Source organism: Fukomys damarensis, unplaced genomic scaffold (assembly GCF_012274545.1).
Source record: "Fukomys damarensis isolate Sample0158 unplaced genomic scaffold, DMR_v1.0_HiC HiC_scaffold_4, whole genome shotgun sequence".
Classification (NCBI taxonomy): Eukaryota; Metazoa; Chordata; class Mammalia; order Rodentia; family Bathyergidae; genus Fukomys; species Fukomys damarensis.
In genome coordinates, this window is record NW_022900916.1 from 51,735,290 (window position 1) to 51,754,372 (window position 19,083).

General features: G+C 37.9%; 1 long non-coding RNA gene across 1 annotated transcript; it reads left to right on the forward strand.

Moving 5' to 3' along the window:
• The first annotated feature begins 1,189 nt into the window (after nucleotides 1–1,189).
• Nucleotides 1,190–8,759, forward strand: LOC104860646. Its single transcript, XR_779751.3, has 3 exons — nucleotides 1,190–2,087; nucleotides 7,669–7,775; nucleotides 8,698–8,759. It is a non-coding gene; the product is annotated as an uncharacterized LOC104860646 (long non-coding RNA).
• The last annotated feature ends 10,324 nt before the right edge of the window (nucleotides 8,760–19,083 follow it).

The window sequence follows — 19,083 nt, forward strand, 5'->3', positions numbered from 1 at the left end:
GTGTTGTTGGCGATGCAAACTGTATCGGGGCCGCCGCTCCTCCGAGGGGCGGGGTGGGGAGGGGGCGCCACGAGGGCCCCGAGGTAGCACGGGGCCACTTGTTTGTTTTTTCTTACTTTGCGTTGTTATTGTCACTGTTGATCCCCAGACTGGTTTGGCACCGGCCGGGTAGAATGCCTGTCTCCACCCCGTTTCACTCATCTTCCCTGGACCCCCAACTTCTTTAGGGGAGGGGCATCGCGGGGCAGATACTATTGTGATTTGCAGAGGAGCCTCCCGGCTGACGTCAGGTCCACCTGCTCTGTAAACAAGTCGCCGGAGAACTTGTTTGTGCTGCGCGCGATCTTCCCCCACCCCCACTCGCCTCCCCACCTCCCGCTCCGCCTCCTGCCGCTCGCCCCAGACGGCGAGTCGGAAGGGGGTGGGGAGGGAGGCGAGAACAAAACCGTATGCTGTATTGGCAAAGCCGAGTTGTGTCTGCTGCTTCTTGGCAGTCCCCAAAGTACGTCCTCTCAGCAGACGGAGCTGCTGGCAAATGAAATAGGGGATTCCACGTGAAGTGCAGAAAGCCTCGAAGGGATCCAAAGCCCTCGGTGGCGCGTATAAAGTACTGGTAGCCGGAAAGGGAGACCCGCGCGCGCTGCAACGCTGATTGGCCCTTCTGGTCTCCGCGTGCGCCTCTGCGGCCTGGGTGGAGGGAGGCCGAGTGTCTCACTCCTTCGTTGTCCTGGCTCCCGGTTCACTTGGGCCCAGGAGGTCTTGGGCTTCCTCCTAGTCCTGCAGCCCAGGTCACGGGGATGGGGCTTGGAAGGAAGGGGCAAGGAGCTGGGAATTTTAGGCTGACCCTTTCAGTGGCTGGGGGAGGCGAAAGTAACGGGAATGACAGGAAAGAACAAACTGCCTGCCCGCTCTGTGCCCGCACCTCAAAGCCCAGGCACCGGTGTGAGGGATGCTCGGTCCTGGGTCCCTGCGCGCATCCGCGGGGGAGACCAGCCTGGCTGCCCGAGGAGCACAGAGAGTTGAAGGAGGACCAGGCCGAAGGAGGGCGAGGCGCTCCCCCCGGGCTGTCTGGCCAGAATCGGGACCGGGGTTGCTCTGAGCCCCTTCCCCACCCCAGCAGTAGGCCGGCGTCCCTCCCGCGCTGTCCTCCCTGCCCTCTCCCGCCCGCGGGCCGTGCGACCTTGCAGGGCTGTGACAGCCTTCGCCGCGCCGCCCGAGCCCGTCGCTCCGCTCAAGCCGGTGGCCGAGCGCGGCATTCCGAAAGGCGCTGAAAGTTTCCTCCAAATAGCTGCGGCCAAGAGGTGGCGGCAAACAGGGCCGGGCCAGGGCTTCTTCCCAGCCCTCCTCCCCAAGGAAGGAAGGGCTAACTTTAACAGCGGCAGCAGAAGAGGGAATGGTGGTGACTGAGGAGACGGGCGAGCAGCACTAACTTCTGTCTTTTGAGTCTTCCCTTTCCTCACAGAGCAGCACGCCCTTTCTCTAAAGGGCAGACTGGAGCTCTAGCACACACTTGGCACAGCCCTGCTCTTCAGAACCACAGTTCTTCCTGGGCGGAAGCAGCCTTGGCACCCACATCTGTAAACAGCCGTCAGGTTTTCTAGTGAAACCAGTTAAGTCAACAAGTCATGGGGCTGGTCCTAGGCAGATGGCCTCTGCCCAAAAGAACACGGAACAAGGTAGAGTTAGACTTTGAAATATGCTGCGTTCTGTGTTTTTAAACTCCGGGCAGTCTTTAAACGCTCTGCTTATGGATCGTGCTCTCAATCTTTTCCACATGGCCTTTTGCGAAATGCAGGCTGAACAGTGGACAAACAGGGCGAATCTTTTTCAAGGTGGGGTCAGAGCTAGGAAGGAGCAGCCATCGATGTTAGAAAGCTCCAGCTCCTAATCGCCCTACCTGGCACTGCTGAAAGGTGGGGATGAGGTTATGTGAAATCATCAGCGTTTATGCTCGACTGGCAAACCTAAATAAAAACTGGACTCTCTCAACCCGAAACTCTCTAGTAGGGAAAAAAAGAGACGAGCAAACGGCGTCGAAATCCTTGGAAAACGGAGGATGCATCTTTCCACCGGATTTGAGAATAAAGGTAACAGACCGGTCAAAAGGTCTGCAGCGTCTCACGTCTTTTCCCTCCTTTCTCCCCTGCACACATCAGTCCTGTTACTTCCCTTTCTTTCTAGGGGTCCAGAGGAGGAGGAAAGATGGATTAGGGAGGACTCTTGGCCACTTGGGAGATAAATTCGGGTCCGAAAGAGGGGAAAGAGGGTTACTTTCTCAAGATTTGGAGAGGATCCGGGTCAGGTAGCCCTTCACTTTTCTGTGCACAAAAACACGTTTTGGTGAAATTCGCAGCCTCTGACGTTTCCTTCCAGGAGTACAAATAGCCAAGCGCCCAGAGGTATCTGGGTCCGAGGAGTTCTCTTCACACACTGGCGAGCGTCCTTCCCAGGCGTCTTCCTAAACGGGCTGAGCCCGCCGCCCCCTTGGGCCCCACTTGTCTTCGCCCCATTATCTGTTCCTCGCCTGCAGCTTGCCCCTGGCCACCAGCCCTTCCCGACGGGAGGACGCCCAGGGAGTACAGAAAGCTGGTCCTGCCAGGAGCCTCGGCCCTGCCAGACTGCTTGGCTGCAGCCAATGGGCTGGGCCCGGGTTCGAGAGGTGAAAGTTCAAGCCCAGGGCTCCCCGGCCTCGCTCTCCCCGGGTCGCCTCCCGCCCAGCCCCCGCTCCTGACCACTCTGCAGACTCCGCCCGGCTACCAGGGGCTGCCACGGTGGCACGTAGTTTGTTGATAGGTGGTCATAAAATATATTTATTTGCAATTCCTTGAACTAGCCTACCACCCCCGCCCCAGCACGGCCCGGAACACTGTAGGCTTTGTTCGCCTAGGCTGCTGCTGGAGCCGGCCGGGGTTTAGCGCTCAATGCTAACAGGCTCCAAAAAAAGTTGAAGCATAATAATAGGAAAACCGGGTTTCCGCAGCCGAGGAAAACGCTGAAAGGGCAAACAGCGAACGAAGAGTCTTCCTTTGCACCAGTCACTGGTCAGCTCGCTGGATCGCGGCAGCCTTTAAACGAAAGCACTGGGTGGAGGAGAGAGAGGGAAAGCCAAATTCTGTCCCTGAAGTCGCCTGCGCAGCTCGGAGCCAAAGCTCAGGTCTCCTTTGCAGCACGTGGGTCTGCAGGGGTCATTTAAAGAGGTTCCAGGGAAAAGTTAGACTGGGTAACTGGGTGAGTGAGTTCACCATGTGGACCTCGAAGCTCCCTCCTGAAAATTTATTTGATTTCAATTTATTCTACTATGAAACCACAAATCAACAAAATCCGAAACACTGCTCTATTAAGATCCTGGGCAAAGATAAATTCGTTTGAAATGGTATCTGCCAGACTATCTTGCACGAATTAAACTACCCCAAATGAGACTCACTAAACCAGGAGGACGGAGAGCAAAGCACGCAGGAGTCACATCAGAAACACTGGCTTAATGTTCATGGCTCTTTTGTGAATCTCCTGCATCTTTAGTCGTTTGTTATAAAATATAGTTATTCGCACATTTAGGTGCGTTGGCTCCAAAATCTTGAGTCAAACAACAACATTTTTTTTCTTCAGAGTGATTTTATCGGTGTTATTGTGACTTACTTGTACTTAAAATTTAACTGACTTGTTAGATCGCTGGAAAAGAGGATGAGGAACAATTTTTAAAGTTGTTTCTTTTTTTCTGTTAGAGACACGATCTTCTAAATTATATTACTGGCTTCAAGCTAAACATTTAAATACAAGGTAAATATTTTTCCTTTCACACAGAAAAAGACACATTATTAGGTGCCTATTTTTCACGTTCTCTATAGTTTTCTGAAGATGAGCAAATAAACAGACTTCTTTTGTACAGTCTGTCCCCGACCTCCTCCCAGGCAGATTTAGGGAAAAGAGAATATTCTAGTTTCACCGAAGTCAAATCAAGGGTAATCTATGTTACAATGTCAAATTGAATGTAGATGCTGCAAAATTGGTGGAGTTACACCACCATCTGTCGTTAAACTCCGGGACTACAAACATTGGGACCTATAATAAATCTTAATGAGCTTTCCCAACTTTTAAAAAATTGTGCACTATAATTTCCATTTACATGTTAATAACATACATAGTCGGAATTAACCTGGATCATGAAGAAACAAATACTTGTTGATAAATCCATACTTCTACCTGGGTTCTTTCATCCTTAGAAAATAAATACCCCATTTCTATGAGCCTCGAGATGAAGCCTTTTCAAAATATTTGCAGATTTCCGTGATCCTCATTCCACCCCTTGCTTCTAGGAGGCTGCTAATAGGAATCAGAGAGACTCAGCTTGCGGGGCCACCCATGTCCCGGAGTGGATAACAACATTGAATTCTCTCTTGAATACAACCTAGCTCTTTGTTCATATTTCTAATCTGGAAACATGTTAACCACAGCATATCTGTGCTAAAAGATTGGCTGTGAGTGTCAAAAAATTGACTGAAAGGTAGTTAATAGCAGGTTCTACTTTTAGTTGATTTTGCTTGAAAGGTATAGATAATGGCTCCTGGATAGAATCTTTACAGGCTGAATGGGTTCTATACCAAGTAAGAATTCCAATACCAAATCAAAAGTCCTCATCTAACATTAAAGACTGCACAAAACAGTCACAAAAATTCTAATGGCATAGTACTTATATTTATATTTTAAAGATCTCAAAATATCTCACTATCAATAATGATTGCACTCACTTCTGTGTTGAGGTTGATTACTCAATTTCTACTTCCACAAAATAAAAATAAAATGTAAGTGCTTGCTGTTATTGATGAGATTAATTTGAATAATAAGGTGACTCACAAAATTGCCTATATAGATGACAATTTCAAATGGTTTAAATTAATAGAACCAGGCATAGTCTGCCTAACAGATAAGCACAGTTATCCCTATTAAGTACTTCCTGCCACTTAGATTCTGTATGTAGAGTTGTTTGATGTAAGAGCCCTTTGCTTGTTGCTATTTCTAGTACTAAATTAGCCTTAGAGTTTGTATGGCTCTGAATTACTGTGAAATTTTATAGCTAAATGAAACTTCAAGATATTCTAATCTTGCCTTCTCATTTTAAAATTCCTAAAACAAAATCCCAGACATGAGCGAGAGTTTCTACAGCTAGTTAAACTTCACTTATTATTGAACTACTTCATATTTCTAAACATAATCACTGTCCTTTCTCTTATTCCATAAAGGGCATTTTTAAGACATACTCCCATTTCTTTGCATTTTCTTCATGATCATCAAAACTTATATGACTCAGCGAAGGTGAGGCCTTTGAATTTCATTGCAATATCAATGACTGTCATGACACATCCTTGTAATACATAGGAGAGAAAAAATGATGACTCATTTCTTTAAAAGTCAATTAATCTACAAGTGTTCTTCAATAATGTAAGGAGGTTGATTACTGCATGTTGTCTGTACTCATCATAAAAGCTGATGGTGAGAGGAGCTAAAGAAATCATTTTATGAGCTGGGTGTGGTGGCCCATGCCTGTGATCCCAGCACTTGGGAGGGTGAGGCAGGGGGATTGCTGTGAGTTCCAGACCAGCCTGGGCTACATAGTGAATTCCAGGTTAGTCTCAACTACATAATGAGTAGTTGAGAAAAAAAAACCAAAAATAAAAAAACCACCAAGAAATCAGTTTATGACATTTTTCAATGTAAATTATCTTCAGAGACTCACAGGAAGAGAACTCCATGTTAGTAGTAGCTTTTACTACAGTTTTAAGAAACAAAAGTGGACATGAGGCTACGAAACAAAACATCTTGTAGATTTTTTAAGATATGAAAAAAGAACTATATCAAGATTCTACATCACTGTAGATTTTAATTTTGATCGGTTAAACCATATGGTTCCAATGGTCACAGTAGTTTGCCCAAAGAATGTACGGATGTTCTTTTTTTTTTTTTTTTTTTTCCTGGTACCAGGGATCAAACTCAGTCCTTTGCATTTTTGAGGCAGGTGGCAGAACCACTGAGCCAAATCCCTGGCTACACTGATGACCTTAAGTGTAAAAAATTGCATAAAAGTTTGGTCATATTCCCACTTGTTTCCCTTTTTTATTCTCCTCCTCATTGTTTTTACCTCCTTCCTTCACTATTCCTCCCTTCTTCTACTCCATCCGTCATGATCTTTGTCATGATTTTCATAATGACAACTTCCAAACGTCCCAATAGATCTGTTTGTTCAATCACTTATAAATAGTAATTATTTGAATTCTGTAAAAGTGCCTGCTTGTCTTCTTTACTTTTTAGCCAGCTATTTTACCTGATCTACTAAATGGTTAATGATACCTTAATCCACATGATGTCTAAAGCCAAAAATATCAAAGTTGTATATGCCTCTTCCTCCATGTTCTCATACCAAGAAGCTCTAGACTTTGTTCATTTTTACCTACCTATTCAATAGTTCTTGATAATTTTCTAATCACTTTCACTATCTTCAGAATCTTTTTTGTGCTAGTTGATGCTGTTTATTCCTCTTTTTTTTCTATGTAGTCCAGGCTGGCCTTCAACTCACTGTGTAGCACAAACTGGCCTGGAACTTACAGTGATCCTTTGCCTCTGCCTCCCAAGTGCTGGGATTACAGGCATGTGCCATCACATCCAATGATTCTGTTTATTGCTTTCTAAAACACATTTCACTTAGAATCAGGAAAAGAACTCCTACTGTCAGTGGAATCAAATTTTTAGCCTAGTCAACAAATACATCCAGCAAAGAGATGCTTAAAAATCTTTTTTTCAAAGAATGAGTGAATGAATGAATGAATATATATAATGTCCCTGACAAACACATTTTACATGTTAAGTATATTCTGTCAGAACATTGTCAGATATATTTCTGTGTATCATTTTCCACAAATCTGCAGGTTTGCTTTCCTCACAGAAATACCTGTATAAAATAGTTACAACTATTATATTTCTCATACTAAAGAACTTAGCAGATAGCTATAAAGGTATATTAAACCTGGCATTTAAATTCCCAACTGCATCATTTAATGGCTCAACAAATATTTATATATTAAGCATGGTGGAGGAATTCTGAGAATTAATCTGAGCACTAAAGATGTATAAAATTAAGTTCTGCCCACAACTTACATTTTAGAGAAGGAAATAAGATATGTAAGTGGATTAATTTAATAAAACATGAATTTCAATAAGCTGTAAGATAAAGGTAGCTCCAGCACATAATGAAAGGGGAGAAAATACTTCTTAAAGCTACAGTAAGCAAATAACACAGCTCTATTTTTTTGTCTGCAATGATGACTAAAGAAATAAATCCAAGAATATATCTTTCAATCACAAATGTATAATTTACGAAATAGTTGCCTCAGAAAACTTTGGACAAATTCATGATTTGTGTTAGAATGCGGTCAAAGCCAATGGAGGGCGTACCTACTATGAAAAGGTACTCAGTTCCTTGCGTTATCTGATGGTACTCTTACACATAGAATGCACGTTTCTCAAGATTACTTTTAATTTGTCATGATTTTATCATAGGAAATGAGTTTCCTAATAGTCAGGAACTGAAAGGAAGTAAAAGAAAGCAAAAGAACTGAGGGAAAAAGTGAAGGGTCATAAATGTTCTGAATTTAAGGTTCACATATTTTCTTCTCTCAGCATCTTGTCTAGTGAGGAAAGCCAACATGGCCTCCTGGAGATAGTCACAGGAAATGGTATTTCCCAGCCTCTCTCCTTCACCAACCAGCATGCTCGGCCCCATTGAGGTGTGTGTGAGTAAATTTCTACTCTTCTTCTTTTCTCCATTTCTACCCTCAGGGAATATTTTCTTTGTTATACATTATTTCTCCTCTCAGATCCTTCCTAGCTTTCCCTTCTCATTCTTTTTCATTTAACTTGGGGGAACAATTCTCATAATTCTGTCTCCATATTTTCATCTTTCTACCAGTTACACAGACACACACACAGGAACACACACACACACACACACACACACACACACACACTATTGTTATAGTTACCAGTAGGGATAGTGATTAAGGAACCAAGGAACAGGGAAACTAACATGGAAATAAAATGAAGTTTAAAAACTAGTGCTTTTAGTTTTTAAAACATCAAAAGTCCCCTGATAAAGGAACAATGAAACAGATATTTTAATACTCCATGTAAATTAAATAATAGAATCCAGTCATAAATAAATTTGGCAGTTTGTGTTAAACTTTTTCATTAGTCCCATAGCGAGATTGCAATCCAAAAGAAATTATCTGAAATACAGATGGAAAAGCTTCACACAAAACATTTTATTGTAGGATTGTTTATGATAGCACATTGTTTCAAAACAATGCAAAAGGCCAAAAGCATCTAATGCACTGTAGTCATTAAAATAATATTTATGGGATAACCTTATGACATAAAATGCCTTTGTTATATTTTACGATGGACCAATACCATTAAAAATGTACCAAAAGATGACCTAGGAGAATCATACCGTTGCCAAACTACTTTTCACATTGGCTCACAACAATCCCAACAATCCTCATGTCCTCCTACGTGGTTCCCAGCTTAGACTGTGTGACAGATACTATACAGCACAGATGACAGCGTGGCACTTTGGAACGTAGCTCATTGTGGCTTTCATGTAGGACTCTGCATCTGTCTCTTACGTCTCTTATTCTGTCAAATTTCCAGGTGTGAGCAGCCTTCTAAAGATGCCGAATACTAAGAAAGTGCATAGCCAGGCCAACAGCCAGGGAGATGTGGAGGTTTTCACTTTGGGAGCTCATCCTTTTTCCAACTGAGGCTTCTTGAGATGACTGGAACTTGGCCAACATTGTGATTATAACTTCATAGAGAATATGATCAAAAAATCATCTATGCCAGTTCTAGATAACAAAACATCATAAATTATGCACTAATAAATATATGTTGATTTAAATTTGATAATTTGGAAGTCATTTATTTCAAAGGAATAGAAAAATTCGATCGTCATAAGAAATGTTATACTTAGGCAATAGAAATTTGAGTGACTTTTTTTTCTAACTTATTTCCAAAATTCTCTCCAAAAAGTGTATTACTTCAGTAGTAGAAAAATAATTTACTAAGTAATTATTGTAAAATTTAGGTTTGAAAAGACCATGACACATGTACCTTTTAGAATTATCTCTGATAAACATCTTGAAATACAGCAATTTAATCCAAGTATAGTACATAAGCTAGATGTAAAATTACATTTCAACCTTTACTTTTTTATTTTATTTACTGAAAAGAGTATAGTATATGTTTTGTATTATAAGTCATCAGTCTCTCCATATATGATCAGTACATTCATGAACTACCAGGGCATCTGAACACCATTTACAATACTGTTTCTGGGAACTACATTCCAAATTTTAGACAGCTGATTTGGGATATAATCTATTTTAACTTAGCGATATTCATTTATACCTATAGTACAAAATTATACAGGAAAAAGATTTTAAAGCTCTAATTGCTTTGAGGAAGACAACTGTTAAAATATTTTCAGTCTTATTCCAGGTAAATGAATTTTTAAAAATCTGTGAGTTAGAAAGTAAGATAAAATTCTCACTTCATATTTAACCTTAAGAAACAACAGTAGTCTCTTCAGTTTTTCCTAATTATGCTACAACATATTTATAGTTCCTGAATAGAGAAGATCAAAACAAGTTCCATGAGGATAATATAATTATCAAATCAATAAATATTATTTTATCAAATTAAAACAAGCATGGTAAAATTAATTTTCTGATCCATTAATAATTATGCCTTCTCTCATCATATTAAAAAAGAGAAGCAATTTTATTGTTGCTTGATTTCTTGCAGAATTTAAGTACAAAATGCCCTGGAAATCTATTTCTGAACTCTGATAATATTGATTACCTTCCCTTTGACAATATCTACAATGCTTTGTCAGTTTAAACAAGTTGATAACATAAAATAAAATAGGTGTATATTACAAATAGTAATGTGCTACTGAGTATGCTAAAAATTATTTATTTTGATAATATTCCCAGAGTAGCTATAAATACCAAGTGCCTTGCTGAGTTTACTTCAGAAGATTGTCAGAACATTATCATTGTTCAGAATCATAAGTAAATAGGTTTCTCTCATCAGAATATATGTGTATGTGTGTGTGTGTGTGTGTGTGTGTGTGTTAGACACATGCATTTCTGCTAAAGTGAGATTTCATTTCCTTGTCCAAAGATCCTTACATTTTCTGGCTTATTTTTTGAAGTTAAAAAAATCTTTTCATTACTTCTGTGATCCTTTGTCCATCATGTTGTTGATTCATCTTCTGTAACAATTCTTTTTTCCACCTCCTCACTAAATTCTGTGAATCAGGATCAAAGACAAAGATATCTGAACTGGTGAAAGAAATGTATGATATTTTAACCAATTGAAGAATACTCATTGATACCTTCCATGGTTTCTTCAAATAAGTAGGTCATTAAGGATCATAAATCATAAAGAATCTTTGTAAGAAAAAAATTAGATAACTGTTGAGCAAAAATCCGTGTTCATTATTTCATAATCCTATATGCAATCAAATTCAAATAATTCATTTTTATGTAAGAGATAGGGAAACTCTGTGTTTTGAAAAAATAACACTGGGGAAAAGAGACTCAAAAACAAAACATTGAAGATAATTTGACTTCTAAAATATGGTTAGGAAGATGAGCTCTACCGCACAGATTTTAGCAGGCAAAATGTGGTGAGCAAATGTAAGATTTTCAAAGGAAAGGAAGTTCATACAACTGTTTGACTGTGAGAATTAGAAAAACTGTGGTCATAAAATATAAACCCATTTGCTTCCTGAATTCAATTCAGTTAAGTTCATTTCAGCAAATATTTATTGAGTTCACGTTATTTGTCTGTCAATATTTAATACCTTAGAATCATAATCTTTGGGTTAGATAGGAGCTTGAGGTCACCTAATCCAAGACTCTTCCCAAGAAAGATTGGAGGTATGGATTTTATTATGAAGTGATATTTCTTGCACTCTTTTTTTAAAAGAGTTGTTAGGAACCAGAGTACAAAGATGGCTGACTATTCAAGTTTTTTCCAATATATCTTTTCAAAGTAAATGTCCTCAGATTTTTTCTTGATTATATATTGAGCAGTTCACCTGCAGAAATTTGTGTCCTGAACTGAAACTAGACTTACTTATTTCTTAGGAAGTTGCTTTTCCTTCTTCCACTGCCACAGGCAAACTTAAGACTCCTTCTTGTCAACTCTCTTAACTTAAACTGGAGCTTCTTAGTTTAAACTGGAACTAATTTTCCATCCCTCTAGAACATGGCCTGGGACCAAATTCTAGGTGACTCTGCTTTTGCATTGCTTCCTCATTATTGGTTTTAGATACAGCAAGGGTTTCTTACCTTGCTTAGCAGCTGCCCTTTACCTTCCATTGATTGACTACACACGGTCAGTTCTTAATTTTACATCAATTGATTTTATTAATTGATGCTTCTGATATATTCCTCTATCAAGAGCTGATGACTGGGAGAGAACATATCTAATGAATGCACTTGTTTGCAACAGCCTGCTGGTGCTCTTTCTCTCCTGCAGCAAAATGTCTGGAAATGCTGGGCTGCAGAGATGTGTATGCTAAAGTTTCCATTGCCAGGGACAGTTAATTTTCCCTTTGGTGGTCATTCTATAAGTGATGCTTTCTACAACACTCACTGGCATGAGAGGATAATTTCAAAGTAAACATATAAAATAAATTCTAATAGCCTTGAAGGGGCAAAGAGTCTTTATTTTCCTTTGAATGCAAATAGTATTATTGATTAATTTTATGATTATAAAAGTTACTACATGATCACTTGGAAAACTCATATAATTAAAGAAGTCATAAAGAGGGATTCACAGAGTAACCATGATTCCACCACTGAAGAATTACCATTTTTAACATTTTAGCATATGTTCTTTCAGGTACATTAATTTTTTGACAGATATCTTAGTGGTCAACACAAGAGGAAGTCTAAAACGCCAATCTCAACAGGTCACAGAGTATGCAATCTTATTTGTATAACATTCTCAAAGTAACCAAATTATCCAGATGGCAAAGAGTTCAGCATTTTCTAGGGATTGAGAATTGTGATGAGGTAGTCAAGAGGTAGTGCAGGAGGCCTTTCTTCTAATGAAAGGGTTTGGATTCTTGATTTCTCTGGTGGTCACACAAATGTACATGTGGTCAAATGTCACAGAACTGTACAATACATAGTACCAAAGTCAGTTTCTTGCTTTCAGTGCTGTCTTCTACTCATGTAAAATGTAACCTTTGTATGAAACAGTGAATGGACTGTTCAGAATATCTGAATCTTCCTATTATCATATAATGATTTTGAAAGAGTAAATAATTTTTTAAAAAATTTCAAAATGAAAATAAACGTTAGGAGACACCTATCATAATGCAATCTTGGGAGTTGCCTATTTCCAGTCTTAAGCAAACCATTTGTTTATATCCCTAGATAGTATTTAAGACAAAGAAAGAGTCCCTCTCATTTCTTTATCAAACATAGATATGCATATTTCTGCATGTGTTAGCATAAGGGCATTCCTGTGAGATGAAGGCTTTCCGAAAATAGATGGTGGTGATTATTGCACAACGTGAATGTGCTGTTGGCAGCAGAGCTGTTCACTAGGAAATGGCTGAAATTCCACTTTGTATTATATGTATTTTATCACATACACCACAATGTGCTCCTTTGTGCCCTACCTCTCTCAGCTAGGAAAAGATTCTTCTTTCTTGTATATTCATTACCTGCTAATGAGAGCAAAGGCTAGCATCTATCCCAACAAGAAAAAAAAATTGAGCAAAGGAAGAACTAAATTAATTGTGACACTTTGATTTTTAAATACATATATACAGAAAATCTGGGCGTTGCAGGGACAAATACTCTTGGTTTCCTCCTCTGAAATGCAAACAGTGTTATTTGTTAATTTAATGATTATAAAAGTTAAACATTATAACTCGGGAAAACTCATATAATTAAAAAGATATAAAGAAGGAGGTACAGATTAATCATAATACCACCATCAACACATTGTCATTTCTAGCCTGGCATGTTGGTGTATACCTGTAATTCCAGAACTCTGGGAATCTAAGACAAGAGGGTCACAAGGTCTTGAGTTCAATTCTTAATACCACAAAACTTTTAAAAAAATTACTATTTTTAACATATTTACATTTTTTCTTTCCTAATGTTATTTATACAATAGCAACACAACAAATGAGCACAAACATATTGACATTAATATGCTTTTTCCTTTAAATGTGCTATCACATGATTGTGTATAAGTAAATATAGAGACAAAAAATTTTAAGAGCACAAAGTATGACACTATTTGACTCAATGACAGTTTATTCATCAACTATTACACAATTTTTGATAGCAGTGTGTTAAAATTTCCTTCAATAATTACTGATTTGCCGATTTAGTCTTGTAGGTCTGTTTTTGTTGAATAACTTTTCAAATCTACAATTAAGTAAAATAATTCATGGTTTCTTTAGTCTTCTTGATATGCTATTTCTATTATAACAAAATGTCTCTCTGCATCCTTATGAATACTTTAAATTTCCTTTTGAAGATGGCTTTAGTAATTCCTACAACTATTTGGAAATGTAATATTTTTGGTTACTTTCAACTCTAAGAACATTTTATTTTTTCTTATATTTTTAATCAAAAACTGTTAAATAATACTGACTTGTTTTTAGGTACATAAGATTTCTAAAACTTTTCTATTGTTACTGATACTTTTATTTCATTTGACTGCAAAATGCAGTTTATATACCACTTATTATTTGTAATTAAATAATATTTCTCTTTTGTCATAGTTTGTAATTGTATTCTTGCACCTACCATTGCATGTTTTTTGTTTGTTTGATCAAGCTGACCTTGAGAAAGGTGTGATAAGTTCTTTTATCAAAACTATTGATTGGCTATTCCCTGTTCAGTTCATTTGTGATACAAATGCTCCTAGATGGAGTTGCATGCTTTTAGGTGTATTGTAAGTTAAAAACATCTCAAGTTGAAAATCCATTTAATTCACCTATCAAATGTCTTAGCAACACAGTGCACGGTAGGATCAGCTGTTCGCCCTATGATCACATGACTAACTGGGCTTTCTGGCTCAGTGCTGTTTCTAGCATGAAGAGGGAAGAGAGGGCTGGGGATTCGGCTCAGTGGTTCCGCAGCCTGCCTGGCAAGCTCAAGGGCCAGAGTTTGATTCCCGTTACCCTCACCCCCAAAAAAGGAAGAGGGAGGAGAGAACCACATATAGCTAGCCCAGAAAAAGTCCAGAATTAAAATATGAAGTACTGGGGCAGGGCATTTAGCTCAGTGGTTCCGCCGCCTGCTTCACAAGCTCAAGGGCCGGAGTTCGATCCCCGGTACCAAAACAAACAAACAAAAACAATAAAAATATGAAGTATGGTTCCTACTGAAAGCCTTTTAGTTTAACACCATCATAAGCCTAAGAAATCATAAGTCCAACTAGCACCAGCCCTATATATTTTCAGGTTATATTTAAAATACGTATGTTATTGAAATATTCTTGCTCTTTTATTACTTGTACAAGAATGTACTATTTTCTAGAATTTCTTAAGAAAACAGGAGACTTCAGTCAGTCTCTTTGTTGTTCTTTTATATTTGTTGCTTTTCTCTTTTGTAGCCTTGAAAAATTTCTCTGTATTCTAGATAGGCGGACTTGTGTCTTTCTTTATTTCTGAGATGTCCCCAGTTATTGTACCTTCAAATGACTTCCTTGCCCTGCTCTGAGATACTTTTCTTCCAGGATACTTATTAGACGTGTGATGAAGATCCTCTGTTTCATTCTTTGTAAATTATTCTTTTATACTTCTCTCTCTTTTTATGTCTCTGGGCTTCATTGTGAGTGAGTTTCTCAGCACTATTGTCAAGTCACTCATTTTGTTATTATTTGTTTCTGGTCTAGACTCTATATAAAATATTAGATTATTTCAAAGATTGTATTTTTTATTTCTTAATTTTTGGTAGCTTTTTATACCACTCCTTTAAAAATGTATGCCTGATTGTGTTATATAACTTGTTCTTTTAATTTATATTATCCTTTGATCTTGGAGCAGCCGAAGTTTAGTGTCCTTTAACAATTTTTTCACATTAATTTCATCCGAAGTGCATTCGTATTTTAATTTTTTGTTGTTGTCAGCTTTGTGGTATGTGTACTTAAGGGAATTAGATGCAAAGTCCCAATTCTGACATCATCCTTAATCAGAACTAACCCTGTGTTCTGCGGTGGGCATCACATTGTAACCAAGATCAACATATAAAAAATCACCTAATTTAAATATAAATAAAACTATAACTTGACAGGTGGGTGAATTAGAGTTATATGTACAATATTCAACACTAAAATTAACATATTAGGGTTATGTAATTTACTTAATAAGTATGACTTACCTATAAAATTTACAACCAGATGTTAGAGGTACCAGAACTAGGAGAATAATAGAATGATCATAGAATATTCAGCAGAAAATAAAGTCATACCTAGGAGCCTCATCTAATGGCTTAGAGATAATGACTGTAGGCTTCCATAGACAAGTGCTGCTTGCTTCCTCTTCAGACCTGGGTGTTGTCTCTCTACCCTCACACAGTTGGAAGATAGTTTAGCAGGAGATTCTAGACTGCAGGCTGATAGGAGCCCTCCGGGGATCAAATCTATTCCTTATTGATGGCCTAGGCCAGGAGTCTGCAAACTCTTTCTTTAAATTCTCAAACTGTAAGCATTTTAGGTGTGCAGGTCATATAATCCTTGTCACCACTACATATTCAACTTTGCACAAAAAAGAATCATAGAAAACACGTACAGTCAAGGAGAGGGTTATGTTCTCATACAGCTTTATCTCATCAATACCAGAATTAGCCTTCTTTTCCTCCCTTCCTTCCTTCCTCCCTCCCTCTCTCCCTTTGTCCTTCTGCTCCCCCACTTCCTTCTCTTCTCCTGTCTCTCTCTTTCCTGTGTCTGCTGTCTTCAGTATTGGACCTTGAATCCCAAGGTGCTTGATCTAGCTGAATTGCATATATTTTTGTATATGTCACACAATATTGCGTTTTTCTGATGTATTTCACTCACATTCAAAATGGAAGATTATTTGCAGTTGTATAGGAACAAGATATGAGTTAGATATGCTGATTCCTGCTCCAGGAAATCATCTGGAAGGAAGCAAGTGTTCTAGCTGGAAGGCCACTAGCAACCACTTTGACTTTAGGGTTATGAAAGTTAAGACCCTTTAACCCTACCACAGAGAATTCTGTGTGCGTGTACATATGTGTTTGCATACGCATGGTGTGGTCTATATAACACAGATTGTATAACTGTAAATTTGATTTTTTGTGTGTTTTATAATCATATAAAATCTAAATATTTTTAAAAGTTTTCATAATATTGCATCCAAGTTAGTGGTGTGCATGTGGCACAACTCATTGTAAATCTGAGACCCCTGTGCTTTGACAGAGTTTACTATCTGATTTCTGCAAATTATGTGGAATTTTCTTTGCAGGATCATTTGGGGGGAGAGAGAGAGAGAGAGAGAGAGAGAGAGAGAGAGAGAGAGAGAGGTACTATGTGTAGTATTTGGTTGTTTTTTTCCACTCATGCTCCTTCATTTATCCATCTTATTGTCCACTGAGCAACTTGGTGTAGGAGGCAGTCAGTGTCCTACTCACTCCTCAGCTCTATACTGAAACACAGCCTCAGGCAGCATTTTGTACCATTGATATTTATTTTTCAGTTTGGCTTTGGACCTTGTTCCTTGTTTAGCACGCTTGTGGCCTTCGCCCTGGTGTCTAGCTCCTGCTAACCACTGCATAGACCCAGCAAGTTTCAGCCCCACAAAGACTTTGTATTTCTTTGAGATATTTATCTCATTACTAAATCCAGATTTTTCAGTTTTATGTTTTATATTTCATGCCTTATTACTATAATTTTGCACCAATGAAGCATTCTTTATTCAAAGCCTCATTTATCTATTACTGACTGCAAATTCACTTGTCTGGTTATTTTTAAATTGATTTAAATATCAGTTGTTTGAAGTAAAAGCCCTATGTAAAATGATATGTGTAAATTAAATTTTAGGTCCTGTTGAACTTCTAACAGTTGTTCTACTTATCCTTATTCTATCCAATACTTTTAAGAAAACATTTCTGAACTTCACCAGATTAAATGAAATTAGTTTTTATTATGCTTCTAATTTTCTTTACAACAATTTTTACCTAGGTACCATTTACACAAAATAAGGCACACAGTATTAAGAACAAAATTCACTGAGTTCTGAAGAATATATTCTCCTTTGCCATCAAGAGACCTAACTTTTATATTACCCAAGAAAGATAGTCATAGATTCTCCCCAGTAAAAATCATTACCTTGATTCTTTTCTACCACAGGTTAGGTTGTGTTGCTCTAGAACTTCATATAAATTAATTCATAAAGTTTTTCATGCCTGGCTTTCACTGGCATAACCATTTTTAGAATACTTTACAAATTAGTTCCTTTATATTCCTACTTTAGTAAACAGAAATATCACATTTCTTTTCCCATTCACTTATTGATGACTGGATTGCTTCCAATTTGGAGATACTAGAGTTGACTGAAGTTTTCATTTTTCATACTGCAGGGCTCATATTCTTTGTAAAAAATAAAACAAAGAACAACAGCAAAAAATATAACAACAAACTCCAAAGCAAACTCAGTGTCATTTAAGAATCCCTTTGCATTTAGGCAATAGAACATCCAATCATGGATGCTTTAAACTATATTATCAGTTAGTTACTGAGCCTTAATAAAAAATCTGAAGATACATCGTTTCAGGGTTGGTCCAAACATTTCAAACATGTCATATATGAACCAAATGTTTTTTGTTGTTGTTGTTGTTTCATTATTTTTGTGTGTTGATTGCTCTTGTATTTATGACTGTATGTTTACAAGGTGATTTCAAAAACCTGTAGACCTTATGCATTGTTCTTGTCTAGGGAAAGGGCCATGGGGCAGTTCCAGCATGTTTTCTTCTGTGACTTTTTATAAGAGAGAAAATCTTCAACGAAGTTTCCTAGAAGATTTCCCCTCATGTCTCAGTGTCCTAAAAAATCCCTCAAGTGGCTGAAGATAAAGAAAAAATTCTAAGTTTATCATCGCTTGAAATAATCATGTTCCATCACTTGGGGCTACGTTCATAGTTAAAGCAGCCAAATTAGGGTTATATTTAGAGAAAGATAAAAGGAAATGGCTGGTAAATATATAGCTAATAGTGTTTACCACAATATTTTCTCTTTATCTCTTTATTTCTTTTCATTAACTTGTTATTTCTTTCTCATTTGAGGTTTTTCTGAACTTCTACCCTCTCAAGTACTTTTAAAGAAATGAAATCTTACAATGGCATAATTAAAGATATATGCTAGAATTACTTACTTGTATATTTGGTTTTTCAAAGAGATTGTAGATGAACGAATGTGTACATTTAAGGCAAAAAATAATCCCCAAAATATTTTTTCTCAGATGTCTAGTTTCTATTGAATGAATGTCTTAGTAATAATACAAAGATTCCTTCACAATTTTACTATTTCCCAAGAAGAAATATTCTCAATAATCTGTTCATTTTTTTCCTAATTCTTAGACCAACATTTTGACCAAAATACTGTTTAATATACACCAGCTGGATAACAATAACCTTGAATTTAAGATACAGTAAGCTAAAATGAAAAGCTTTTTATCACAACTTCCTATGCACATTTTCATCAACTCATATGGTGCACATCTGGCTAAGCCTTTGATAGCTATGTGTTAAAAAAACTAATATATTCAAAAGTAATTTTAAAACCTTGTGTTTTTCTTTTTACATTTATTTAAAAAGATAAATATTAAACGTAATTATAAAGGTATCTGTGAAAGTAATTGGGAAGTAGGTATAAAAAGTGTATGCTCAGAATCCAAATTTATTTCATTAAAAATAATTTCACAGGAAAACAAGGAAAATAAACTAACAATTATTAAACAAAGTATTCTAAATAATAAGG